This window comes from Poromitra crassiceps (assembly GCF_964638095.1).
Source record: "Poromitra crassiceps genome assembly, chromosome: 3".
NCBI classification, from domain to species: Eukaryota; Metazoa; Chordata; class Actinopteri; order Beryciformes; family Melamphaidae; genus Poromitra; species Poromitra crassiceps.
In genome coordinates, this window is record NC_139625.1 from 30,491,412 (window position 1) to 30,514,936 (window position 23,525).

Consider the following 23,525-nt stretch of genomic DNA (forward strand, 5'->3'; position numbering starts at 1 on the left):
CTTATTTTTATTTACTTTTTATCAAGCAGTAAGTGTTCACAAGCCAGACAGTCGTTGCATTGGATTACGAGCCAAAACGAGTTTCGAGTTGCGGGCCGCGCTACGGTGGGATACTGGGATATTTGCAATGTTAGAAAACTGGAATATTTGCAACGTCTCGTCTGCAGCGGTTCCACTACAGACGGCATGGATATGCAAGTAAGTCAATTGATTTAAATTTATCCGGGCCTTCTATTAAATTCGGCGTGGAAATGGTTCACCGAGCAGCGCTATTTTTTCCGTATTTAGGTTTCATGCTGTAATTTTTCCTAATAAAACCTGCAACCTTAAAGGCCCATTCCGTCGGTTCTGGCGAGAAATAAATGAGTGACTGCGCCTTGACGTATCTTCTGACCAGCCGTTCAGAAGATACATGGAAATACCTCAGTTTCGAAGGGGTTAGCATTTCCCGCCACAGCTAGAGGATGTAACGTCTGCGCGCGTTCATGAGCTTGCCTGTTGTCCTAGACGGCTAACAGGAAATGGCTAAAGTAGCTTTTAACGTTACGTTTGTTGCTAGCTGCTAGCAAAAGGAAACAACACAGACTCCAGAAAAAGTCCACACTAAATAAATAAATAAATATTTATCTAATGAAGCCCGTCTGGCCAGACAGCCCCATACGGAAGAGGCATATATACACATATATGTAGTAAACATACATGTAGTATATGTTCATATAAGTATTCGACATATATCCACATATATATCCAGGATATATGTGCATATATGTGCATATGTATCACAATATATGAACATGTATGGAATTGGAACGTTTCATATATGGTCCATATATGTTAGTCCTATATAATTATATATGTGCATACATGTATAGATTGTATATGGACACATATGGTAATTAATTATATGTACATTTGTATGCAGTGACACTATACGGACATATATGCTTAATACATATAAAACTATATATGAATAATAACTATACATACATATATGTTTTATTTTATATGAACATATATGACTATTACCTGTGTATAACTGTATGTATTTACCTGTATTCGACATATATCCACCTATATATCCAGGATATGCGTGCATATATGTGCATATATATCACAATATATGAACATGTATGGAATTGGAACGTTTCATATATGGTCCATATATGTTTGTCCTTTATAATTATATATGTGCATACATGTATAGATTGTATAAGGACACATATGGCAATTAATTATATGTACATTTGTATGCATTGACAGTATACGGGCATATATGGTTAATACATATATAACTATATATGAATAATAACTATACATACATATGTTTTATTTTATATGAACATATAATACTATTACCTGTGTATAACTGTATGTATTTATCTGTATTCGACATATATCCACCTATATATCCAGGATAGATGTGCATATATGTGCATATATATCACAATATATGAACATGTATGGAATTGGAACGTTTCATATATGGTCCATATATGTTTGTCCTATATAATTATATATGTGCATACATGTATAGATTGTATATGGACACATATGGCAATTAATTATATGTACATTTGTATGCATTGACACTATACGGGCATATATGGTTAATACATATAAAACTATATATGAATAATAACTATACATACATATATGTTTTATTTTATATGAACATATATGACTATTACCTGTGTATAACTGTATGTATTTATCTCTATTCGACATATATCCACCTATATATCCAGGATATATGTGCATATATATCACAATATATGAACATGTATGGAATCAAAACACATATCTCTTAATTAAAAGAGATGTAATTTTCCAAATTATTTTTGATTGAACAACATCTCAGAAGTGAAACCCACCATGAAAATGGTTAGTTTCGTGCAAGACTTCCAGCACTACTGGATATTTTCAAGGTTTGTCCAGTGTGCATGAGATTGAAAAATAAGGGTTTTTTGACAGTGGAGTCATTAAAATGCCCCACAGTCTATATTATGGTTTTAGTGTAAACATTATATATTATATATGATTTAGAAGCTCATCGTAAAGCTGATTCCAAATATATAATTTAAAAGCTTCATAAATTAAATCCTGTGGAGTTATTAACCATATTAGATCCCTAATCTCTGCCCCAAATGCATCATGGGACTTCCATGCAAATTCTGGAGAAATGTTCACGCCCCCTCCAACCAGTCTCTCTGCTGCACCCTGGATTACTTACATGAACATAGATGATCACATGTATGAGAATACTCATATATGTTAATTGCTTATATGAGCATACCTGCTGACATATGTCAGTAAAGTCATGTTAATTGCTGATATACACATATATGTAGACATATGTAAGTAAAGTCTTCTATGTTAATTGCTGATATACACATATATGTAGACATATGTAAGTTTAACCCTATATGTTCAATGCGTACACAAACATATATGATTACATGTATGAGAATATCCGCATATGTTAACTGATTATATGAGCATATATGTTGACATACATAATAGTAATCATATATGTTTAATGCTTATACGAACACATATTTTGATATGGAAGAGAATAACATATATGTGTGTTGCTTGTATTTGCATATATGCGGAAATATGTAGAAATATTCTTATAGGTTAATTGCTTATATGTACATATATCTAAACATATGCGAGAATAACCCTGTATGTCCATTACTTGTATGAACATATATGATCACATGTATGAGAATACTCATATGTTAATTGCTTATATGAGCAAACATGCTTGCATATGTAAGTAAATTCTTATATGTTAATTGCTGATATGCACATATATGTAGACATATGTAAGTTTAACCCTATATGTTCAATGCTTACACAAACATATATGATTACATGTATGCGAACATCCGCATATGTTAATTGATTATATGAGCATATATGTTGACATACGTAATAATAATCATATATGTTTAATGCTTAAATGCACACATATTTTGACATGCAAGAGAATAACATATATGTGTGTTGCTTGTATTTGCATATACGCAGAAATATGTAGAAACATTCTTATATGTTAATTGCTTATATGTACATATATCTAAACATAATAGAATAACCTTGTATGTCCATTACTTGCATGAACATATATGATCACAAGTATGACAATACTCATATATGTTAATTGCTTATATGAGCATACATGCTTACATATGTAAGTAAATTCTTATATGGTAATTGCTGATATGCACATATATGTAGACATATGTAAGTTTAACCCTATATGTTCAATGCTTACACAAACATATATGATTACATGTATGCGAACATCCGCATATGTTAATTGATTATATGAGCATATATGTTGACATACGTAATAATAATCATATATGTTTAATGCTTATATGCACACATATTTTGATATGCAAGATAATAACATATATGTGTGTTGCTTGCATTTGCATATATGCGGAAATATGTAGAAATATTCTTATATGTTAATTGCTTATATGTACATATATCTAAACATATGCAATAATAACCCTGTATGTCCATTACTTGCATGCACATATATGATCACATGTATGAGAATACTCATATATGTTAATTGCTTATATGAGCATACATGCTTACATATGTAAGTAAATTCTTATATGTTAATTGCTGATATGCACATATGTGTAGACATATGTAAGTTTAACCCTATATGTTCAATGCTTACACAAACATATATGATTACATGTATGCGAACATCCGCATATGTTAATTGATTATATGAGCATATATGTTGACATACGTAATAATAATCATATATGTTTAATGCTTATATGCACACATATGTTGATATGCAAGAGAATAACATATATGTGTGTTGCTTGTATTTGCATATATGCGGAAATATGTAGAAATATTCGTATATGTTAATTGCTTATATGTACATATATCTAAACATATGCAAGAATAACCCTGTATGCCCATTACTTGCATGCACATATATGATCACATGTATGAGAATACTCATATATGTTAATTGCTTATATGAGCATACATGCTTACATATGTAAGTACATTCTTATATGTTAATTGCTGATATGCACATATGTGTAGACATATGTAAGTTTAACCCTATATGTTCAATGCTTACACAAACATATATGATTACATGTATGCGAACATCCGCATATGTTAATTGATTATATGAGCATATATGTTGACATACGTAATAATAATCATATATGTGTAATGCTTATATGCACACATATTTTGATATGCAAGAGAATAACATATATGTGTGTTGCTTGTATTTGCATATATGCGGAAATATGTAGAAATATTCTTATATGTTAATTGCTTATATGTACATATATCTAAACATATGCAAGAATAACCCTATATGTCCATTACTTACATGAGCATATATGATCACATGTATGGGAGTACTCATATATGTTAATTGCTTATATGAGCATACATGCTTACATATGTAAGTAAATTCTTATATGGTAATTGCTGATATGCACATATATGTAGGCATATGTAAGTTTAACCCTATATGTTCAATGCTTACACAAACATATATGATTACATGTATGCGAACATCCGCATATGTGAATTGATTATATGAGCATATATGTTGACATACGTAATAATAATCATATATGTTTAATGCTCATATGCACACATATTTTGATATGCAAGAGAATAACATATATGTGTGTTGCTTGCATTTGCATATATGCGGAAATATGTAGAAATATTCTTATATGTTAATTGCTTATATGTACATATATCTAAACATATGCAAGAATAACCCTGTATGTCCATTACTTGCATTAACATATATGATCACATGTATGAGAATACTCATATATGTTAATTGCTTATATGAGCATACATGCTTACATATGTAAGTAAATTCTTATATGTTAATTGCTGATATGCACATATGTGTAGACATATGTAAGTTTAACCCTATATGTTCAATGCTTACACAAACATATATGATTACATGTATGCGAACATCCGCATATGTTAATTGATTATATGAGCATATATGTTGACATACGTAATAATAATCATATATGTTTAATGCTCATATGCACACATATATTGATATGCAAGAGAATAACATATATGTGTGTTGCTTGTATTTGCATATATGCGGAAATATGTATAAATATTCTTATATGTTAATTGCTTATATGTACATATATCTAAACATATGCTAGAATAATCCTATATGTCCATTACTTACATGAGCATATATGATCACATGTATGGGAGTACTCATATATGTTAATTGCCTATATGATCATATATGTCAATTTATATTTGGATCACATATATGATCCTCACATATATATGCATATATCTCAGGTGGGTTTGTATGCAAAGTGCATACATGTACATGTATGTGACATATATGTGGACCTTGTGTCGGATGTATGTCCATATATGTGTATATATGCCTCTTCCGTATGCAATGTGACCGACATCGGGGGGAAACTAGAGTCAGGACTGTGTTTTCGGTTCATGAAGGAAACTTGCTGCTTGTAGCTACTGTAATGTGGTTTTGACCAGATAACGTTAGCTGCTTGCTAATGGATTTCCAAGATTCAAGATTTTTATTGTCACTCCGTAGTACAAGTATCTGACCACCTGGTCAGAAACTCTGCTAACATTACCGTCTTGTGTGAAGTAATGCAACCCTAACGTTACTACCGTTATGCTTATGGTCATGGAACATTATTGTTTGACTGCATTTAGCTGCGGTGGTGAGTGCATATTAGAACCATAATGTTAGCTTGATGCTATACGCGGCTAACTAATAGATTTAGCTATATTTATAGAAATTACCACCAGCCCCACTAATAACGTTACTGTCTTGTGTTGATAATGAATCGAACAGTCGGAAATATGCCTAACGTTAGCCTACTGTCTGTTATGCTTACGGTACATTGTTTGACTGTTCAGTTTGGTCAACTCCAGGCATTACACGGTACCGTACATACAGGGGGAGCAGGCTATTTCCTGGCTTGTGCTAACATGAGTATCCACTTCCCCGCAACCAGCAGGCTCTGGCTGCAGTTAGCTGCAGTGGGACTGCACATAGTAACGTTAGCTTGATGCTAATCGCGGCTAACTAATATTAATTTACATTTATAGAAATGACCACCAGCCCCACTAATAACGTTAACGTCTTGTGTGGATAATGAATTTAACAGTCCTAAATATGCCTAACATTACTGTTATGCTTATGAAACATTGTTTGATTGTTCAGTTTGGTCAACTCCAGGCATTACACGGTACGGTACATACAGGGGGAGCAGGCTATTTCCTGGCTTGTGCTAACATGAGTATCGACTCCCCCGCAGCCAACGCAAGCCAAAACACGGCCAAACATGCCACAATAACGTCCCCTAATTCATCCAGAATCCTTCCTGGGCATCTCGAGGCTGATCTGACCGATAAATTGTCCAGGTTGCCGTTTTCAAGTGACTTTTATGAGTTAACGTTACAAAGCAACCAACAGCTCTGCTGTTGCCAGGCAACTGCTTGTGCGCGTGCGAGTATGGTGCCCGCGCGTCAGCTCGTTCACACGCTGCCTGCAGTTACACTAACGGCCACCGGCGTCAGTAATAGTGAGTATTGACGGATTGGGCCTTTAAATTCCCACAAACTGAATTTGGAACGTGAAACCATCGCTGACTGTGAGCCCATTTTTTTAAAGCGTGAGTGGTAATCTTTATACCATATGAAAGTAGAAGAAATAAGGAATCGATTGGGACGAAGCATGTCAACCTAGCATGTCGGGAAGGGGGGGGTAAATAACGCTCCAAAGTTGATGAATTGGAATGTAACTAAACGAGTAGCCTATGCTGACGTTGCAGTCAGGGGAAGACACACTCTGGTTCCAGATGCAATAAAGTGTAATTTAACGCTATTTGACAACAGTTTCGGCCATAGACTTTGTCAAGTCTCATACAAACACAGTGCAAGACAGCCATTATAAAGACAGGTGGGCTGATTGAATGGACAACACCTGTCTTGTGAAAGCACACCTGAGTGTGATTACAATGACATCATAGTATCAGTCATGCAGTAATAGAGGGTATGCATGTGATGTCACAGAGGCAGAAGTCACTGTGGGGTCACGCCCACTGAGTCACAGCAAGACTGAGCTTGAATGCAGTAATCAGCCTAGATAAGTGACACCTGCTGCTCAGGGAGGAATTTGACACTCATTTTGACACTCGTTCCCGATTGAGGGGGCGTGTTCCAGTGGGTGTGCATACCCTCTATAGGCTACATTTTCGGTATTGGCGCAGATTACTCAAAACATTGATGTCACAGGTAGGCTGTATACCATAATATATCATGAATCTATGTGAATAAATAGATGTATATAAATAGTAATCACAGCCTAATGCATAGAGATAAATCCTGAAACCTTCTCGCAACAGTTCTAGCCTAAGCCAGTGGTTTTCAAAGTGGGGTCCCCAGCAAAAAGGGGGGATAATCTATTTTCACTATAATTCCATGCCATCCATAAATAACACAATCTAAGCTAGTATAGAAGTGAGTAACTAGGCTAATAATAACCATGACAGCACAAATAATAGACAAAAATCTTGAAATAAAGCATACAGCATTTACTCTGAGAAATGAAATAATGAGAAAAGGAACAATTATTGATGGTTAAAACTGAATAATGACATCACCACAGTCTAATCCTAATGCTAATTTAAAATGAGATATTCCTCTAAATCTGTCTTCAAACTGCAAAAGAAAACTAGAACGACCGCAACGCGGACTTATGCCTCCGCCATTAGTTCATTCTTGAGTCCAAATCGATATTTGAGGCAAATTGGAAGAAATTCCGTCAAGGCGCTCCTGGGATGTTGCGTTACAGAGCTTGGAAATTGGGTGTGTGAGGTCACAGTGACCTTGAACTTTGACCACCAAAATGTAATCAGTTCATCCTTGAGTCCAAGTGGACGCTTGAGGCAAATTCGAAGAAATTCCATCAAGACATTCCTGACATATCGCGTTAACAAGCTTGAAAATGGCATTCGAGAAGTCACAGTGACCTTGACCTTTGATCACCAAAATGTAATCCATTCATCCTTGCGCCCAAGTCGACGTTTGAGCCAAATTGGCAGAGATTCCATCAAGCCGTTCTTGAGATATCGCTTTAACGAACTTGGGAATGGCATTCGTGAGGTCACAGTGACCTTGACCTTTGCCCACGAAAATCGAATCAGTTCATCCTCGAGTCCAAGTCGATGTTTGAGGCAAATTTGATGAAACTCCGTCAAGGCATTTCTGATATGTTGCGCTAACAAGCTTGAAAATGGCGTTCGAGAGGTCACAGTGACCTTGGCCTTTGACCTTTGACCACCAAAATCGAATCAGTTTATCCTTGAGTCCAAGTCGATGTTTGAGGCAAATTTGATGAAATTCCGTCAAGGCATTCATGAGATATCGCGTTAAGAAGCTGGAAAATGGCGTTTGAGAGGTCACAGTGACCTTCACCTTTGACCACCAAAATCTAATCAGTTCATCCTTGAGTCCAAGTCGATGTTTGAGACAAGTTTGATTAAATTCCGTCAACACATTCCTGAGATATCGCGTTAACAAGCTTGAAAATGGCGTTCGAGAGGTCACAGTGACCTTGACCTTTGACCTTTGACCACCAAAATCTAATCAGATCATTCTTGAGTCTAAGTCGATGTTTGAGGCAAATTTGATGAAATTCCGTCAAGGCGTTCCTCAGATATCGCGCTAACAAACATCGTACGGACGGACGGACAACCCGGATCCATAATGCCTCCGGCCTGGCTATCGCCGGCGGAGGCATAAAAATTTGGAAGCTACCTCCCCTGTTTCCAAGCTTACCAGCTGCCACTGACACACACACACACACACACACACACACACACACACACACACACACACACACACACACACACACACACACACACACACACACACACACACACACACACACACACACACACACACACACACACAGAGATAGCACTGAATAAACAACAAGTGAGACACACTGGAACATTTAATGTGTATCTGGGGTCAAGTCTGGTAATGCACTTAGAAACAAGATGGCTGGCTGTGGTCATGAAAGCTATCGACACCTGCAGATCATTGATCAAATTGGTGTGCAGCTGGCCAGGTCTTCAAAAGGTCTGCACTCTGACTTCTGACACAAACCTCATCCAGCTCATTTCTCTAGCTCTGCCAAACGCCATCAAGAGCTTTCCTTCACTTTCCTTCAAAAATTGATCTTCTGACAGCGTTGAAGTAGAAATGTCTCAGTCTATTACAAATAGACAAGCAAATAATAAATATATTTTGCTTTTAATTTCAACTCGCCTCCTTGCGTGCCATTGACTTGTCATTGTCTGTGTTTGCGGTGGCATTAGGGTCATCACTGCACCCACAGTCAATGGAGAGAGAGAGAGAGAGAGAGAGAGAGATGATAAAGCCAATTGTCCTTGTGTGAAGCGCACTATGCTGTTGACTTTGTCATGGTGCCATGTTGGATGGCGTCCACTCCATCATATCCATGCCCAGATGCTACAAGAGAGATAAATGGATTGTACGGGCTTGTCAGAGATCCCATATATATTCACCCTGAATCTGTGGATAGTAGAACATAAATAGGCTTTTAAAGTGAAGTGATTTAGATTAGTTTTTTTTCTTTTTACTATTTTATTATGGATTGTTTTACACTGACATCAACTTGGCTCAGCCTGAAGGCATGTTTCTTGGAAACAAAGCAAAACTGCTGGCAGTATCAGATGTTTTCAATGGCTTTTAGAGGCCAGCAAATGTAACATTAGCTACCTATTTGAATGCTCAGCTCACGAAGAATGTAATAAATGGGAATTGGAATGGTCCCTGAAACATCATTAAGATGACAAGTCTAAAGTTGCCTCCCCTAGAAGTTGGGCTTTACCTAATCTGAAACCATTACAATTTGATGGAGCAGTGAAAATTAGCATTAGATTTTGCATATTGATTTTAGAGTATCCTTGTTTTTATGATGGTAATGATATACACTTGACTTTCTAATGAGCATTTTAAAGGAATGGAAATTGGTAATTTATAGCTAATGTGCTTTTTTGTGTGGATTGGATGGTCTATTCGCTGTTTGCTGTGCCTTATCTAGGTTTATTGCCAACTGATTATATTGTGGAATGACTCCCTCACAATAACACTACTGATGCAGAAAGTCAAGATAAAAGCAATCTAAATATGAACATGCATGATGGCTACGCTAAATGCACTCCACTAATGGTTTCATTATTTCATAATAAAGGTTTAATGTCGATTCAAAAGGCCCATTTAAACCAATCGTCTTTGCATATATTATATAGAGCTCTTAACAACGACTTGAAGCTTTCTTTGGCTCCTTTTAAGCTTCAGGTTATCATCATGGTTCAGATGCGGCGTACGGTTTAACACACAGCTGGAACATGTCCACAGTCTGTGCTCACCGGTCACTAGAGGGTTAAAAAAAAGATTAGTCAGCTTTCCCATCTCCTGCCCCAAAGCACACAATCACACACCCTCCTCTACACCCCCTGACCCTGTATATTTACACCCTCCTCTACACCCCGTGACCCTGTATATTTACACCCTCCTCTACACCCTGTGACCCTGTATATTTACACCCTCCTCTACACCCCGTGACCCTGTATATTTACACCCTCCTCTACACCCCGTGACCCTGTATATTTACACCCTCCTCTACACCCCGTGAACCTGTATATTTACACCCTCCTCTACACCCCGTGACCCTGTATATTTACACCCTCCTCTACACCCTGTGACCCTGTACCTCTACACCCCGTGACCCTGTATATTTACACCCTCCTCTACACCCTGTGACCCTGTACCTCTACACCCCGTGACCCTGTATATTTACACCCTCCTCTGCACCCTGTGACCCTGTATATTTACACGCTCCTCTACACCCTGTGACCTTGTATATTTACACCCTCCTCTACACCCTGTGAGCCTGTATATTTACACCCTCCTCTACACCCTGTGACCCTGTATATTTACACCCTCCTCTACACCCCCGTGACCCTGTATATTTACACCCTCCTCTACACCCCTTGACCCTGTATATTTACACCCTCCTCTACACCCACGTGACCCTGTATATTTACACCCTCCTCTACACCCCGTGACCCTGTATATTTACACCCTCCTCTACACCCACGTGACCCTGTATATTTACACCCTCCTCTACACCCCGTGACCCTGTATATTTACACGCTCCTCTACACCCTGTGAGCCTGTATATTTACACGCTCCTCTACACCCCGTGACCCTGTATATTTACACCCTCCTCTACACCCTGTGACCCTGTATATTTACACCCTCCTCTACACCCCGTGACCCTGTATATTTACACCCTCCTCTACACCCTGTGACCCTGTATATTTACACCCTCCTCTACACCCACGTGACCCTGTATATTTACACCCTCCTCTACACCCCGTGACCCTGTATATTTACACCCTCCTCTACACCCCCGTGACCCTGTATATTTACACCCTCCTCTACACCCTGTGACCCTGTATATTTACACCCTCCTCTACACCCACGTGACCCTGTATATTTACACCCTCCTCTACACCCACGTGACCCTGTATATTTACACCCTCCTCTACACCCCGTGACCCTGTATATTTACACCCTCCTCTACACCCTGTGACCCTGTATATTTACACCCTCCTCTACACCCACGTGACCCTGTATATTTACACCCTCCTCTACACCCTGTGACCCTGTATATTTACACCCTCCTCTACACCCACATGACCCTGTATATTTACACCCTCCTCTACACCCTGTGACCCTGTATATTTACACCCTCCTCTACACCTCGTGACCCTGTATATTTACACCCTCCTCTACACCCTGTGACCCTGTATATTTACACCCTCCTCTACACCTTGTGACCCTGTATATTTACATGTACACCCTCCTCTACACCCCTGTGACCCTGTATATTTACACCCTCCTCTACACCTACGTGACCCTGTATATTTACACCCTCCTCTACACCCACGTGACCCTGTATATTTGCACCCTCCTCTACACCCCGTGACCCTGTATATTTTTGAACCTCGGCCAGCTCTCTTCTTTAAGAGTCCAAATCCCGGTGGCTGCCAGTCAACTTCAAAGTGGTGGGGCTGTGGCTGTCTTTCTTAACCTCCAAATCTGGCTGCTCTTGTTACAGCTGCGCTGTGGGGACAGAGTGGGCACTGTTTGCATGTGTGTATATGAGTGTGTGCGTGCGTCTGCGTGTGTGTGTGTGTGTGTGTGTGTGTGTGTGTGTGTGTGTGTGTGTGTGTGTGTGTGCGGACAGAGTGGGCAGTGTGCTGGGTCTACTGATTAACCCCTGGGCCAGACGGATCGGCTTTCGCCCAGGCCCGGCCCCTGTAACGGGAGCCCGCTCCAACAAGCCACTTCAAAGAGACAGGGCCAGCAGGAATGTCAGGTTCAGAACCAGGGGGAAGGAGAGAGAGAGGAGGGGGGGATGTCTGAGCAGACGGAGGAAGGCGTTTGTGTACATTTGTGTGTGTGTGTGTGTGTGTGTGTATGTGTGTGTGTGTGTGTGTGTGTGTGTGTGTGTGTGTGTGTGTGTGTGTGTGTGTGTGTGTGTGTGTGTGTTTCCTCAGTGTGAGAATGGAAGGGGGAGGGTCTGTCTCACTTTCTGGTCAGCAGTAGGACGTCCCTATCTGGACCTTACTCGCTCAAGCGCTTCCTTTTTTTCCATTTGCAGCAGAGTCCAAGTTGTTTTAATTGAATTTGGCTGCAGAGCAAAAGGCCCTGGGGCTTGTTTTGGCCTGTGTCTGGAGCAGCCATGTTTCTTTGGAGGCAGGCAGCATGTGTGCAGGGGGCTGTGGACTGCTGCTGCAAGACTGTGCCTCCTCTCTCTGTCTGACCTCTCTGGGCCAAAGAAATCTATCATAGCCGACACATTTTTTTGGTCAGCTTTGCAAAAAATCAAACTATATTGCAGCTCTGAAAAATGATGTAATTTCACAGCATGCAGTGATTTCACCTCATTATGTCACCACAGTAGGGGAAGTGGGAAACTGACATTTTTAGATCAGCGATGTGTTAGTCATTGAATCTGCTGCAGGGAGAGACGATGCTATCTTCCTGACAGCATTGAGACGCTGAAATCAATATTAAAAACTGCTGTGCATGTGGATTCAGAGGTGTGTGTGTGTGTGTGTGTGTGTGTGTGTGTGTGTGTGTGTGTGTGTGTGTGTGTGTGTGTGTGTGTGTGTGTGTGTGTGTGCGTGTATATGCATGCAGGTGTGTGCAATATGTTAAGAAGTTTGATTAGATCTTTGCTGTGTTTCAGATGAAAACTTGCTGTGCTGTGGTACCTGGCTTTGTTCCCATTATTTGAAGTGAAGAAGCTATCGTGCTTCAAAGCATCTTTACTTGAACAAACATCAGTAACAGAATGCAAAAATATTCCTTTGTAAGTCCATGTAAAATCTGTGTATATGTGAGCCATATCAGTAGGCTATATCTACATTGTTGTAGCTACAATATACAGTATACGAAGAAAGCTGATTGGCGATACTGTGCTGTCATAAAACACACCAGGACAGCTTGCCTGCCTCACACACCAAAGAACCTTCCCAGTATCCCACAGAAAAGCCCACATTGTGGTGTGAGCAGAGTGGAGTGGTGAGTGTGGTGTGAGCAGAGTGGTGAGCGTGGTGTGAGCAGAGTGGTGAGCATGGTGTGAGCAGAGTGGAGTGGTGAGTGTGGTGTGAGCAGAGTGGAGTGGTGAGCATGGTGTGAGCAGAGTGGTGAGCGTGGTGTGAGCAGAGTGGTGAGTGTGGTGTGAGCAGAGTGGAGTGGTGAGTGTGGTGTGAGCAGAGTGGTGAGCGTGGTGTGAGCAGAGTGGTGAGCGTGGTGTGAGCAGAGTGGTGAGTGTGGTGTGAGCAGAGTGGAGCGGTGAGTGTGGTGTGAGCAGAGTGGAGCGGTGAGTGTGGTGTGAGCAGAGTGGTGAGTGTGGTGTGAGCAGAGTGGAGTGGTGAGTGTGGTGTGAGCAGAGTGGTGAGTGTGGTGTGAGCAGAGTGGAGTGGTGAGTGTGGTGTGAGCAGAGTGGAGTGGTGAGTGTGGTGTGAGCAGAGTGGTGAGCATGGTGTGAGCAGAGTGGAGCGGTGAGTGTGGTGTGAGCAGAGTGGAGTGGTGAGTGTGGTGTGAGCAGAGTGGTGAGTGTGGTGTGAGCAGAGTGGAGTGGTGAGTGTGGTGTGAGCAGAGTGGAGTGGTGAGTGTGGTGTGAGCAGAGTGGTGAGCATGGTGTGAGCAGAGTGGAGCGGTGAGTGTGGTGTGAGCAGAGTGGAGCGGTGAGTGTGGTGTGAGCAGAGTGGAGCGGTGAGTGTGGTGTGAGCAGAGTGGAGTGGTGAGTGTGGTGTGAGCAGAGTGGAGTGGTGAGCATGGTGTGAGCAGAGTGGAGTGGTGAGTGTGGTGTGAGCAGAGTGGAGTGGTGAGTGTGGTGTGAGCAGAGTGGTGAGCGTGGTGTGAGCAGAGTGGTGAGTGTGGTGTGAGCAGAGTGGAGTGGTGAGTGTGGTGTGAGCAGAGTGGTGAGTGTGGTGTGAGCAGAGTGGAGCGGTGAGTGTGGTGTGAGCAGAGTGGAGTGGTGAGTGTGGTGTGAGCAGAGTGGAGTGGTGAGTGTGGTGTGAGCAGAGTGGAGCGGTGAGTGTGGTGTGAGCAGAGTGGAGCGGTGAGTGTGGTGTGAGCAGAGTGGAGTGGTGAGTGTGGTGTGAGCAGAGTGGAGTGGTGAGTGTGGTGTGAGCAGAGTGGAGTGGTGAGTGTGGTGTGAGCAGAGTGGAGCGGTGAGTGTGGTGTGAGCAGAGTGGAGTGGTGAGTGTGGTGTGAGCAGAGTGGAGTGGTGAGTGTGGTGTGAGCAGAGTGGAGCGGTGAGCGTGGCGGGAGCAGCATTCTCCATAAGTCAATAAACAGAACAGCATGTGGTCTGCCGGGATAAAACTAATCCAACACACTTTGAAGACGAGCTACACATCCTCCCTTGAAGTTCGTGTGCGTGTGTGTGTGTGTGTGTGTGTGTGTGTGTCTGTGTGCGCGTGTGTGTGTGCGTGTGTGTGTGTGCATGTGTGTGCGCGTGTGTGTATGTGTGCATGTGTGTGTGTGTGTGTGTGTGTGCCCGTGCCTTCAAAGTGCGCGTGCCTGATTCATTTTGCAACAGGACACACCCACACACACGTGGTGTCATGAGATTCCTCACAGTCACACGGAAGAAGAATTCCCAGCGGAGGTTAGGTTGCTGTGGCAGAGGAGCCGTTCCGTCGATCAAGCCAACACTGTGCTGCCTTTTGTGGCTTGGAGACAATGGGCCGCTGGTGGGGAGGGAGACAGGCAACCTGAACCTGACACAGGAAGCTCTTCAAGCTACACAAAACAAACTGCTGAGCTCTGGCATTTCCCCCCGTGCTGAAAGACTATCTCCACTGTCATTAAAGGTGAACTCAATCGGCTAATCTCCTCCAAAGTCACTGAGCAACCGCCGCTGTCATCCCCTTCCCCTCCTCCTGTTCGCCCCTTCCTCCTCCTGTTCGCCCCTTCCTCCTCCTGTTCGCCCCTTCCTCCTCCTCTCCTGTCAGTCCTCTCACATCCCTCTCTTCCAACCCACTCACCACAGTCACATGTTGGCATGTTACGTTTCTGCAGAAGCACCCATATGCTGGATCTCAACATTTGTGAACAAAAATACCACGTTGTCACGTCAACATATCAACAAGTCCTCCAACCTGCAGCGTCAATTTGAAAAGGTCTGTTAATTTGAAAACTCGCCGCATTTCCAACGTTGAACGTTGACTTGAAAATGTGCAAATAAAACAACTTGGGTTCCGTTTTCTGCAACTAAAACAAATCGGTTAAAACAAATGGGTAGGGATGCACGATATATCGGCAATCATATCGGTATCGGCCGATGTTGGTAATTTTTTAACATATCGGTCATATCGGTATCGGTCAGATGTTGCAATGTTAATATCGGTTATCTTTATCAGCCAAATTCTTCACATTGATATGAAATAATGCAGTAAATCTATGATTTATGGGCTTTTCCAAAGGCTTTGCAAATAAAGAAATGCATAACTTTTTCAAATTCAGTGTTAACATGTGTTTTTCAGTATGTACAAAATGTGATGATCATAAAAATGTGGTTTTATACAGATCATATCGACATCGGTAAATATCGGTTATCGGCCATAACAGCAATGTTAATATCGGTTATCGGCATCGGCCAAAATTTTCATATCGGTGTATCCCTACAAATGGGTTAAGGTTAAGGTTAAATAACAAAAAGGTTAAATGTGACTTATGGTTGAAATGTAGACATTGAATATTCCAGCAGGTGAACCCTGGTCTCGGGTGTTTAAGGCAAAGGCTCATGTCTATCCGCCACCCCCGACCACAACGCGCTTACTGGCCACCATTTTATCTTGATAGCAGACTATCATTGTTTACACAACCGCTAGTGGTCTCTAGGCTATAATGTTACACGTAGGCTATCTACTGTAGAAATGTTGATAATGTTGAACATATTTTTGCTTCACAAACGTTGAGATTCAACATGTCTATACCTCTAACCCATAACATTTATTGTGGTGAGCGGGCTGCCTCTTCTCACGCTCTCCTCTATGCGGAGACCATCAATGAAATGCCATCAGATCTCCAGGGGGGTTGGAGGGCAGAGGTCAGAACTGTTCCGTGGCAGCCTGAAAGCCCAGGCTAGGCTGTGTGTTGTGCGTTTTGGATCGATTGGAGATAGTTCACACGCGACGTTTTGCTGTGTGCTCGTGTTCAAACATTAAGGTTCATCCATATTCCTCCACAGACGCCGGCGAAGACCCCTTTTTTCTATGTCTGTGTGTGAAAGAGACTGCTTAAATAGATTTCATGCATGTATATTGTTTAACCTTTCAGGAGATTGGCATGCCACTCAGAATTTGTGAAATAACAATTGTAAAATGCATGTTTTCATGTCTGGAATCCTCAGCAGGTAATCAATACCATGCCAAGAAGAGAGAGGTAAATAGCATTTATGTGACGTGATATGAAAAACAACAGCAGCGACTAACAGCAAACAAACAGAAAGCCATCCAACCATCACCACTGACAATCTAATGAAAACCCTGCTGAATGGACATGCACATTTGCACATACAAACACATTACATTCTGTGTTACCACAATACATATCATTTTTGATGTCATCCACATTTGGCTAAGGCCATTTGCACCTCACGCATAATATGCTGCCAGCTATACAAATAGCACTGTTTGGAATTCAATTATCTTTTGCCTCTTTCGATTTTTTTTTTTTTATCCAGGCACCCTGAAAGGGCCTCTCTCCTCGCTACTCCCAGTGCCGTCATTGAGCACGGATGGAAAAATGGTATTCACCCCTCCTATTATCCCATCAAATGTGCCTGGCCGCTGTGCATAGCGCCTCATTACCTTGGTGAAAAAGCCACCTTAACCTCCATTACAAGCTGGCCCTGTAATTAATGACTTTTTAAGCTATTGAACCAAAAGCAATTAGGTTATAAAGGAGGGCTTGTTCCCCAACATGAATACCTTTCCTTTATTAGTGGCATCCTTGAAGAGGAGACGCTAACCACATGTGACAGTCATCGCAATGAAGATGCTAATGTTTCCACTTCTTTGAACTTGTCAATCAAAGCTTTTCTCATTGTTGTCGGCGACACAACAACAAAACCACAGTTCAATGTTATTCCAAGGTTGAAGCATTTCTGTACAGTTGTAGTGCTCTTGTGATTGTTTGTGCATGTGTGTTTGTGTGTGTTTGTGTTTGTGTGTGTGTGTGTGTGTGTGTGCGTGTGCATGTGTGTTTGTGTGCGTGCATGCGTTTGTTTGTGTGCATATGTGCTTGAACGCATGTATGTGCATGTTTGTGTGCTCGCGTGTGCCCAATGCACGTAAAGCGGAAGAGAGCAAACCAGATACAGCCTATTCCATCAGCACAGTATGCGGCGCACAGATAAGACTTCATACAACACATTGGCTCTGTATTTGTTTTAGACTTTATCGCGTGTTCCAGTGGAGGTAACACAGGCGAGACATGTGGTCTACATTCTAATGCCTATAAGGGTCAGCTCAGCGGTCAAGCAGCACATTACTCTATGTCCACACGGGACAGGTTAGAACGCACAAGAGTAATGCAGCGGCTCATCCAAAAGGTCATCTGTGGATATTAATGTGTAACTTTAACTGAACCTGCATGAGAGGAACAACATGCACGGGGGGGAACACAGTGTACCGAGGAAAGGAAAGACAGAAACATGGCCGCAGGATGCAAAGCTAGCTTTATTTGGGTCATTTGGAGCTAACCCCCACGTTTCTGAAAGCAGATGAAGGCAGAATAACTCATTGATATTTTTGCTGTATTTTTTGCTCCAGACGGTAATCGAAGGCCCGGCGGATAATTAGTCCGGCTTTTGCAAAAGTTATTTTCTTCAGATTGATCCGGCCAAACGTTTCACTGCTCCTCATTATTCACCCGCACGCAGCCTCCAAACCACTATTCATGCCTCCAAACCACTGGCCTGGAATACGTCCTATAACCCACTCAAGTTCCTTCAATTGATCTGAGCCTTTTTCGCCGATTGAAGTCATCGTAAACCAAGATGTCCAGAATATAATTGCTGTAACTATATGAAAAATCATTTCCTCTTTATTATTTTGAGCTAAACACACATGACCTAAAGCACAATTGTACATTAAATATGAATAATAGCTCTTTATTGGAGGTAATGATGTTAATGGGGGTGATGAATGAGGATGGTGAGGATTGTATCTATGGTTATGCAGTTGTTATTCCACCCGGTCAAACAAATCAGTAGAGTACGGCTCAGACTTTTTAGCCATTCAGTCTCTCAAGTAGGTAATTGATTCAACCATGATTGCAGCAGCTCTGGGGTCTTGCTGACTGTAGATATTGTACTGTGTGTGTGTGTGTGTGTGTGTGTGTGTGTGTGTGTGTGTGTGTGTGTGTGTGTGTGTGTGTGTGTGTGTGTGTGTGTGTGTGTGTGTGTGTGTGTGTGTGTGAGAGAGAGAGAGAGAGAGAGAGAGAGAGACAGAGAGAGAGAGTAGTAAGCCATACACTCAGCCCCTATCACCCCGACCAAGTTCAACTTTCAGCTGCAGGAAAAGCAAACGATTGACCAGTGTGGTCATCATTAAAACGATACTTCAGTAGTCTGGTCTGGCCCTGGTCTTTGAAGTTTCCAAACATGGCATTCATATATCAATAATTATCTGAATGCCGGGATCAAAGGTTATTTAAGAATTTACTTTCTATATACCTTATTGATCAAGTGTGATAATAACAAATAGAGTGGACAGCAGCAGCAGCGCATTATAAATAGCGTTTTGTGTTTCCCTTCCCCGATATGAAAATGCCATCCAAACCCTCTGAATTATCAGCATGACGACCGTTCGCGTTTATAACTGACATTCTTCCGACAGCCCAGTGCTTAAAATGCGTTCCGTGACTCTTCCGAAGCTCATTTCTTTTTCGCAGCAAATTTGTTCTAGAATTCATTATTTGCCATGAAATGTAAAAAGTCTTCTTCATTAGAGAGTGTGAAATCCCTCCCTGTCTGCCTCTGCCTCTCTGAAGTCCAGCTAACCATGTTAATCCCACAGCTGCGATCTCTGTGCCATCTCCCCCAATACATTCCGAGGCCTTCTGTCTAAATAATTGCCTCATTAGTGGGTGGTGCACAGGTATGGCACAAATGCAAACTTTAGACAAGTGTGTATGCAAATCCAATTGCATGTCCGACACTCTTTATTCATGTGATCAAAACTCGGCTGAATTATATTGGGGACCTCAGCCCTGAAATGGAAATGTAGGGCTAACTAATGCATTTTCAATGAGGTGAAGAGAGTGCAGCTCGTGTTTCAGAACACATGATGTGCAAATCGTTGACAGCTTTCAAGTATGGTGTCATTACTTTTTAGATATACATTCTTGGAAATTAATAATGCCAAAAAAACAGCAAGCTGTCAACAATATGCAAGTAGCCAATCACTGGTGTGTGTGTGTGTGTGTGTGTGTGTGTGTGTGTGTGTGTGTGTGTGTGTGTGTGTGTGTGTGTGTGTGTGTGTGTGTGTGTGTGTGTGTGTGTGTGTGTGTGTGTGTGTGTGTGTGTGTGTGTGTCTGTGAATTGGCATTCTGAGGACCAAAACAGATTCTGGACTGGTACGCAAACTGTCCCTTTTCTTTTTTTAACATTTTATTTATACAGGGGAAGTCTCATGAGAGCAATGCTCTTTTTCAGGAGTGCCCCGTTCACATTCACACACATTCACACCTGGAAGCTGACCAGTACAACCACATTCTGATCTGCTGGCCACTGCAGCTCCACTAGAGCGGTTGGGGTTAGGGGCCTTGCTCAAGGGCACCTCAGTGGTGGTAATGAGGGAGGGGCAAGCGCTGCCTTTTCACTTTCCCCACCCAGATTTATCCTGCCAGTCCAGGGGATTGAACCGACGACCTTCCGGTCACAAGCTCACTTCTCTAACCGGCGACCTTCCGTTCACAAGCTCACTTCTCTAACCTTAGGCCACCACTGCCCCAGCCTTTGGGCTTCCTGGCTGAAGAGGAAATGCAGGAGAAATTGTTTCTCAGCTCAATGCTATCAGTTTAACAGGCTAAGCTATAGTGCTAGTTGTTCCTCCAGACAGTGAGATCCCAGCTTTTTAATTTACATGCAGTCAAAGCGGTTTGATAAATACCCAACTGATAACGATTTGACACTTTTCTATCTTTCCTTCATCTCACCCTATCTGCCATGTGAGCCCATTCATGAATTCCTCTACTATTGTTTTTGCAGGATTGTTTTTGCGTGTCTCTATTTTGAATGCAGAGCTGAATTAGATTTACATATATCCACCCACAGTGCATAATGCATTGTGGGATTCACCTGGAGAACTGAATAGCATCATCTAGAGGACTGAAATCGATGCTAGTCCAGTGGACATCTCTTCATCAACATATACTACGGTTCATCTTAATGGATTTGACAAGTTTACTCGACTTATACACTGTAACAAATGTCCATCTTAACAAGTCATTTACCGGTAATGTGATTCTTACATGTATGATGTACCTCACCCCACCGGCATAATTTTTCACTTGTTTTACGATCCATTTCAAGAGATTTGAAGACTAAATATCAGACTACGAATTGTTAAGATGGCCATGTTTTTCAGTGTATTGGCCCTTTTGGAAAGGTCCAGGCCAGCCATTTAGCAGGACGACTGTGAAAGCCTGCTGAATACAATCTTACAGTAGCTTCATTTCTCTCCCTGTGATGATGCAGTCTCACTATTACACCTTTGGCCTCCAAGCTATGGCTCAGAGTGCATCACTGCCATGCCAGACTGCTGCTGACGTTGACCGTCTGACACAGACTTGTGAGGTTACCTTGAAATGGCACGGACCTGATGGACGAGATGACTTTTCCATGTACTGTCGTAATAGGAAGACAGAGTGCACAGGGCCAGGCGTTGGACGAGAACAAATCACACTCCGGATTGGTGTAATTAATCTATTTTGAGCTTTACGCTAACAAAAACAGCATCTGTTTATTCTAAAACCCCTTTATTAATGACAACCAAGGGAAGCGGTAGCACCGCGATGCGTTTCAAATGTCAGCACAGGCTGTAGCATTAGCTGTCGTTTACATTACTGTCGTTCATCAACTTCTCTCTCAAGGGTATCAAGTCTGTCTCTGTCTTAAGTTATTAGTATTCATTCTAACCTCTTTAGCCAAGACCAAGAGAGTGCGTTAACTGTTAAGCAGTTCAAAATAGTCATTACACAGATTTAGAATGGATCAAGAGGACCTTTATGCAACCTCGAATTCGAAGAAAAGTGGAAGCAACACATGTAGACACTTTTTTGTGTGCATTATTATTATTATTATTATGATTCACACATTGCAAACATGAGAGATTGTGCAAGCCACCACACACAGCAGTGTCATAGCTGCTTCGTTTGCCGTAAAGGTAAGCAGGTCTTTCCTTCCACAAACCATAGAGACAAAAGGGTTGTCAACGTCCGCCTCAGTCTTGACTTAACTGCAGCCCCCTGCACATCGTAATCACATTAAGCTCTGTTTGATGTATTATGTCAAGTTTAGTGGCGACCCCCCAGAAGACGGTTCAGTGGAGAAATTTAACATAGCTATAGTCCATATGTAATTAAAAAGCATGTTATCTCTGGCCAGAATGTTATGGCTAAGCATTGGCCTGGGTCCAACTAACGCTGCTATAATGCCACCCAGCTCTGTTTCTCTGTGGATGGGGTCACTGGGTCACTAACTGCCTCCTTGTGTGCTATTCAGCTCCACTGGGACAAGGGAAGCCCTCTTCCCAGAGGTTGGGGCAGCAGGGGCTCCAAGATATCGCTGGATACATCCCAGCCTAATTTTCATGTTTAAAAAATAAAGTACAGCATGGGGATCTAGCCTCCACCATATTCATGCTTTTAGAGTGTAAATAAGTACATGGAATTGAGAGGGACCCAAACTCCTCCCACCCTGCAAATAGACTACCGAGGTCTGAACTTGGCTCTCAGACAAATGCGGATCAAATATTTTAAATAGGTTTGCTTGAATCGTGTTGTATGTTTGGGCTTTGCCTTGTAGGAGTAATTTTAATCAGTTCCAGGGGATTAACCAAATAGGCCTATTTCACTAAGTACTCATCGGAGTAAATGATAAATTATTTAATTTTAATACGTTGACTCAGATATGGTTTGCTTTGAAGAATTCACTCCTCCACCTTAAAAAAAAATACACTATCTTCAAGTGGCTGACTCCTTGGTGATGGAATAAGATTCTACACATCTGGCCCATTTGCTGCGGTGTGCTGAGAGGAGGTTCAGCGCTCGTTCAGCCATGTCTGGCCCTGTGAAGATGTGGGGAAGCTCTGTACCTTCCGCTTGTTTCAACTCACCTTCAAAGTGCAGCTAATCAGCTCAGCCTGTAAAAAGCTGCTCAAACTGTGGAAAAACATCCTGAGGTAATAGGTAAGGTAAGCTAAGGTAAGGTAAGGTAAGGTAAGCCCCGATGTTAACTTCTCAAAATCTCCCAATGGATACAAATGAGCATGTTCAAAACCTCCCAGTGTCTTATCTCTTATGGAATTTGGAAGCTCAGTCCACAGAAAGACATAATGTCAAACATCTTGCCCAGGCCAGTAAACTCTTCCAAACGCATCAATCTCAATGTTGCATTCTATGATATAATTACTTGTAGGATTATTTAACATAGTCTATTAAGCATAATTATTTCTCTATAGAATAGTCCACTGTAAACGGTTGTTGAATCTTCAACAGCGACAGCTGAACAAAGTCCAGATTCTCTTTTTATGATGTCTAACTGTGTGCAGTGGGCAGTAGATGTCCAGCACGTG